Source organism: Phyllostomus discolor, chromosome 1, assembly GCF_004126475.2.
Source record: "Phyllostomus discolor isolate MPI-MPIP mPhyDis1 chromosome 1, mPhyDis1.pri.v3, whole genome shotgun sequence".
Classification (NCBI taxonomy): Eukaryota; Metazoa; Chordata; class Mammalia; order Chiroptera; family Phyllostomidae; genus Phyllostomus; species Phyllostomus discolor.
The window spans coordinates 85,902,767-85,909,692 of record NC_040903.2 but is presented as its reverse complement, the minus strand read 5'-3'; the positions used below and the strand labels follow the sequence as shown (position 1 = coordinate 85,909,692).

Here is a 6,926-nt window from a genome sequence, read left to right as displayed (position 1 = left end):
CACTATATTACAGCTAATAATGATGCAGTTACGGTAATGCTTCCTAAGAACTTATAAACTTTGACTCTGAATTTAATAAAACCATACATCAAACTAATCAATAATATTTGTAAAGAACTTATTGCAGTGATAAACTCATAGGGAACACCTAATAAATGATGGCTATTCATATTTCATTATTTAAAAGTAATTTCTGATACCATATCAAAAATAAATGATTGAAAATAAAGGTTTGAAACAAATATTAAAATGTGAATGCCAGGTATTGGGTTTTGTCATTTAATGTTTGGCATGAAGATTTCATGCCTAATAACAGTTCAAACGGACCAAACAAAGATTCAGACAGGAAAATCATTCAGCTTCTGTCAGCTGCTTTGTAGTAAAAAGAACATTAGTAAGTCAGGTGATTTGTGTGACTAAATGTAAAGTACTTAGAAATTCTCAGCCTGGTTTGCTCACGAATAAAATGAGAAACCAGGGTTATTTATTTCAAAAGTTCTTTCCATCTCTAAAAGCATTTGGTACTACAAAAATAATTGTGAATAGTCACCACAGAGCTTATGATGGAGAACACTACTAATAACACTGAAACTCTGCCACGTGTCTTCATGGGCTGCACTCTCCTCCCTTCCACACCCAGGCATCCTCAGTTCTAAGTGTTTCCAAGGATAAATGCCTGTATTTCTAAGCATATATTGTTGAATGTTCTGGGTTTTGAGCTTTCTAAAATTGTATCAGGTTGTGCGTGAACAATTTCTGAGTTGGTTTTTTACTTATGCTTATGAGATCCATACATTTGGATGTATATTTATGATGGGAATTTAACAGGAACAGAATCACAGGTGTGAAGATCATTTGGAGGGTTATCTGCTGGGAGAGGGGTAGGGGAAGAATGGGGAGAAAGGTGAAGGGATTAAGAAGCATAATTAGTAGCTACAAAATAGACAGAGAGATGTTAAGAATAGTATAGGAAATGGAGAAGCCAAAGAACTTATATGCATGACCCAAGGACGTGAACTAAGGGGGGAGATTGCTGGAGGGAAGAGGGGTACTGGACGGACGGGGTAAAGAGGGAAAAAGCGAGACAACTGTAATAACATAATAAATAAAATGTGTTTTAAAAAGGAATTTAACATATATATTCATGAATGAAAAAACATTTTTGGGTACTAAATCTTATACTATGTAATACAAATATTTATTTATAATATACATTTATAATTTTATAGGTACTTATACAGAATGAGGTAGAAAGTGTTTGCCATTTGGTATATTCTAGAAAAAAGTTATGTATTTGGCATAATTATATCTCTAAATGTTTGGCAGAACTTACCTAAAAATCACTTGGAATTGTTGTTTACTTGGTAGGAAGTTTTTACAATATTGAGTTAGGACACAGCCCCAGCTTCCACCTAGACTCTGAGCTCACCCAAGGGCCCCAGCCTTAGCCATGCCACATATCTTTCCTTGGGAAATCCTGGATTCCGGGGCCAGTACCACAGTGGAGGTAGACCTGTACACAGCCAAGGCCTGATTCCAAGCAGCTGTGTTCAGTGGATCTTCTACAGGTATCTATGAAGCTCTGGTACTAAGAGATGGAGACAAATCTCGATACCTGAGCAAAGGTGTCCTCGATGCTGTGGAACAACACATCAACAAAATCCTGGGTCCCACCCTGCTGGAAAAGAAACTAAGCATTGAGAATCAAGAAAAAGTTGACAAATTTATGATTGAGCTGGATGGGACTGAGAATAAATCCAAGTGTGGAGCCAATGCCATCCTGGGTGTGTCCCTGACTGTGTGCAAGGCTGGAGCAGCTGAGAACGGGGTCCCAATCTACTGACACATTGCAGATCTCGCTGGGGACCTGGACCTGGTCCTCCCAGTCCCTGCCTTCAATGTGACCAGTTGGGGGTTCCCATGCTGGAAACAAGCTGGCTGGGCAGGATTTCATGATCTGCCTCTGGGAGCCAGCTCCTCTAAGAAAGCCATGCACATTGGTACCAAGGTCTACCACCTCTTCAAGGGGGACATCAGGCCAAGTATGGGATGGATGCCAGCAATGTGGGTGATGAGGGAGGCTTTGCACCCAACATCCTGGAGAACGATGAGGCCCTGGAGCTCCTAAAGATGGCCACCCAGGGAGCTGGCCACCCATACAAGGTGGTGATCATGCATGTGGTGGTATGCATGTGGCGGCATCTGAGTTATATTGCAATGAGAAGTATGATCTTGACTTCTAGCCATCTGATGACCCCTCAGGGCACTTCACTGGGGAGAAGCTGGGGGAGAGCTTCATTACAAGAACTTCATTAAAAACTATCCTGTGGTCTCCACTGAATAACCCTTTGACCAGGATAATCAGGCAGCTTGGACATTGTTCCTCTTGGGGGAGTGGACATCCAGATCGTGGGAGATGACCTCACAGTCACCAACCCCAAGAGGATTGCTCAGGCCATTGGGAAAAGGGTCTGCAACTGTTTGCTGCTGAAAGTCAACCATATTGGCTCCACTACCAAATCCGTCCAGGCACCAAGGCTGGTGTTCCCTGATGCTCAGAGTGTCTTGCCAAATACAACCAGCTCGTCAGGATGAAGGAGGCACTCAGAGACAAGGCTGTCTTTGCAGGACACAATTTCTATAACTCAAAGGCCAAGTGAGAAGCTGGCAGCCCCGGGACTGTGAAGGGCAGATGAAGGCCCTTAAGCCCTTCTCCCTGAAATAAACACTGGTGCCAACCAAAAAATAAATTAAAAAAGAAAAGAAAAGAAAATATTCATTTAATTTCTAGACTAGTTTGGGTTATTTGGTATTACTAATCTTGGGTCACTTTGAGTATGTTATATTTTTCTAGTTAATTTTATCTATTTTATCTAGGTTTTCATATTTATTATCATTCACATTGTTCATCTTATTCCTTTATGATTTTATCTGTTGACTGTAACTACACTTAAGTTCCTTTTTATCCTTAATATGTTATGGCTTCTTTTTTTCTTGACCCATTTTGCCAATGGTTTGTATATATCACAGAATTTTTTAACAAGCTATTTTAAATATATGTATTCAATGTGCACTTCTTGCTTCTATTTCCTTCAGGTTTATTCTATTGACTTTTTTTTTCTGATTTATGGTGAACACAGAGCTCATTAAATTTAAGCTCTTATTCTAATAGAAGTACTTATTACCACACATTTCCCTCAAAATATTATTACTCAATTGCAGAAGGATTGGTGTGTGTGTTTCGTATGTGCTGGCCATGGACATGTGCTACTCAGATCACCTCCAAAAGAACGAGCTTTGGGATCATAGTTGACACTTTCCCAGGCTGCTCACAGCCAGTGACTGAGCTCAGCAAGAATGCCCGAGGAGGGCGGTTTTGCTGGGTGTGGACCTCCTCAGGTGGACAGCCCTGGTGTAAGGACTCCCATTAGCTTGACTCAGGCTTTCTCAGAACTGTGCAATTGTCTGAAGTTTTTCCTCTGCAATCCTCCTTCCATTTGTTTCTCTCTTCACAGATGTCAGCCTTGCACCTCAGTCTGAAGGCTCCCATGGCCTACCCCTGCTCCATCTGCCTTTATCCTTCAAAGGCATGTCCCCAAAACAGCTCTTCTACATGTAATTATGTGCTAGTGTCTACTTTTTAGAGGACTCAAACGGACAAACTCACACAAGAGCTTTTGGTGTGATCCAGTTCTAAGTGTTTCCAGATTTCTATTAAGATTTCTTCTTTGACTCATTTATTGTGCTATTTATAAACAGTTTTTCCCTAAATATTTGAAAAGTCTTTAACTCCTAACTTAATTTCATTGTCTTGTATCCATAGACTGTATGTTTTGAAATCTTTATTTTTTCATGTTACTTGAAGAAGAGCAGGTATTCTATAATTATTGAGTGCAGCTCTTTTTAAGTTCACTAAAATGGTTTGTTGAATGTGTTATTCATATTAAATAATGTCACATAATGTAAGCAATGTTTAAATTTCCCATTCTAGTAGTGGTTTTGTTCATTTCCATAATGGTTCCATCAAATTTTGCCTTATATGTTTGAGGCAATATCATCAGGTATCTCCAGATTTAGAGTTGTTATCTGTTCCCAGTGAAGCGAGATCTTATCATTGTTAGTGAGTTTCTTCCTTCTTGACATTGCTTTTGACCCAAGCCAAAAATTATTATTCACATCTACATTTTTAGGCTACTACTTGCCTTTTCCCCCACCATTTATACTCAAATATTTGTTTGCCTATATGTTTTAGGTGGTGCATCCGTGGCAAACAGTTTTTGGTGGATGTTGGTATATTATACATTTTAGTAGCATCAGTATTTTTTAATATATTTTATTGATTATGCTATTACAGTTGTCCCATTTCCCCCCTTCACTCCCCTCCACCTTGCACACCCTCTCGCACTCACTTGTCCCCCCCTTTAGTTCATGTCCATGTGTCATACTTATAAGTTCTTTAGCTTCTACATTTCTCATACTATTCTTGCCCACCCCCTGTCTATTTCCTATCTACAATCTATGCTTATTCTCTGCACCTTTTCCCCCTCTCTCCTCCTCCCATTTCCCTGTTGCTAACCCTCCATGTGATCTCCATTTCTGTGGTTCTGTTCCTGTTCTACTTGTTTGCTTAGTTTCTTTTGGTTTTGCTTTAGGTGTGGTTGTTCATAATTGTGAGTTTGCTGTCCTTTTACTACACATGTTTTTTTAAATCTTCTTTTCTTAGATAAGTCCCTTTAACATTTCATAAAGTAAGGGCTTCGTGATGATGAACTCCTTTAACTTGACCTTATCTGAGAAGCACTTTATCTGCCCTTCCATTCTAAATGAAAACTTTGCGGGATAGAGTAGTCTGGGATATAGGTCCTTGTCTTTCATGACTTGGAATACTTCTTTCCAGCCCCTTCTTGCCTGTAAGATCTCTTTTGAGAAATCAGCTGACAGTCTGATGGGAACTCCTTTGTAGGTGACTGTCCCTTTATCTCTTGCTGCTTCTAGGATTCTCTCCTTCATTTTTACCTTGGCTAATGTAATTATGATGTGCCTTGGTGTGTTTCTTCTTGGATCCAACTTGTTTGGGACTCTCTGAGCTTCCTAGACTTCCTGGAAGTCTATTTCCTTTGCCAGAATGGGGAAGTTCTCCTTTATCATTTCTCAGATACGTTTTCAATCTGTTGTTCTACCTCTTCCCCTTCTGGTACCCCTATAATTAAGATGTTGGGACCTTTAAAGATATCCTGGAGGTTCCTAAGCTTCTCCTCATTTTTTTTGAATTCTTATTTCTCCATTCTTTCCTGTTTGGTTGTTTCTTTCTTCCTTCTGGTCCACTCTACTGTTTTGAGTCCCAGTTTCCTTCCCATCACTACTGGTTCCCTATGCATTTTCTTTCATTTCTTTTATGGTAACCTGCATTTGTTCATCTGATTTGTGACCAAAATCAACCAATTCTGTGAGCTTCCTGATCACCAGTGTTTTGAACTGTGCATCTGATAGGTTAGCTATCTCTTAGTCACTCAAAAGGATGAGTTCTGGGGCACTGATTTGTTCTTCTGTTTAAGCAATGTCTCTCTCTCTTCTTTTTTTTTTTTTTTTTTTTTTTTTGGTCTGGTTGTTCCTGTTAGGGTGAGGGGTGGAGCCTTAGGTGTCCACCGGGGCTGGGCACCCCAGTCGCTAGATTGTGACGTTGTATGTGGGGGCGGGGTCAAGAGGAAAAAATGGCAGTAGCTTCGTTCTCCATGGGACCTCAGTCCCTTCCCTAGGATCCTTGGTTGCCTGCTTTGCCCTGCTCCACAATCGCGGCCTTACTGGGTCTGCCAGCTGCTGCTTGCGTACTCAGGGTCCACCCGCTGCAATCTTGTGCACCCCAGACGCCTTACGCGCTCCCAGTGTCTTATGCGCCCAATTGCCGCGCCGCAACCTGAGCCCGGCTGCAGGTCTCCACCCCTCCTACCAGTCTGGATGAATGGGTCTATTTCAACTTCTTGGCTGTCCGACTTCCATTCAGATAAATTTTCTGTCAGTTCTAGGTGTTATTCTGCCTCTAAATTGTTGTTGTTCTAATCTTGGTTGTGTGTGGAGATACGATGTATTCACCTATGCCTCCATCTTGCCGGAAGTCGTAACATCAGTATTTTAATTGGTGAGTTTAATAGCTTGTTTATTTACATTTATTGTGACTGCTGATACATTTTTTTCTACTTTCTTATTTTGTGTTTTTATCTGTTCTACTTTTTTATGCCACCTTTTTTCTTGTTTCCTCTTCCTTTTCTTTTCCTTTCTTCATTGATTGCATTGATTTATTTTTTTCCATTATACCATTTGCCTCTATCTAGCAGTAATATTTTATTGCTGGCTAGCTTTGAAAATATTTGCTGTGCATTCTTAATATTTAAAAAATCCCTTTATTGTCACTTCTGCTAAAAATATAAAAACTGAGAATATTTCAACTTTAATATTTGAATTTTCATTAGTCTGAAATCAGTTTATATTATTGTTTAGTATTTTAGTTCTCTGTTGCCTTCTACTTAACCTCACACATGAGGTATTGTCATTACTTTTTATATTTATAAAAATATATATCTATATTTTTTCTATATATTTTATATTCTATAAAATTCTATATATTTATAAAAACATATATCTATATTTAGACTTACAGTGTATAAAAAGTTGATAGCTTACTGTTGATAGCTCAACAGTACCTTTGCACACCAATATTTCTTGTACTTCACACCTTCTAGAAATGTTATTCTTTTTTATTATATATATCCTTTTATTTAAAATCTAAATTGATTTGTATGTAAAAGCTTTTAGAGTAATCTAGTCTGCTATAATTTGGAAAGCAGCAGCCAATTTCTATTATTTTACCTGTGAACATCATTAAGCTTTACCAGTATTCAGTTTATACATTGACAGATGTACCATCTTTC

The 6,926-nt window shown here is 39.0% G+C and overlaps 1 pseudogene; it reads left to right on the top strand.

Moving 5' to 3' along the window:
- Positions 1 to 1,435: 1,435 nt before the first annotated feature.
- Positions 1,436 to 2,739, top strand: LOC114491970 (annotated as a pseudogene).
- The last annotated feature ends 4,187 nt before the right edge of the window (positions 2,740 to 6,926 follow it).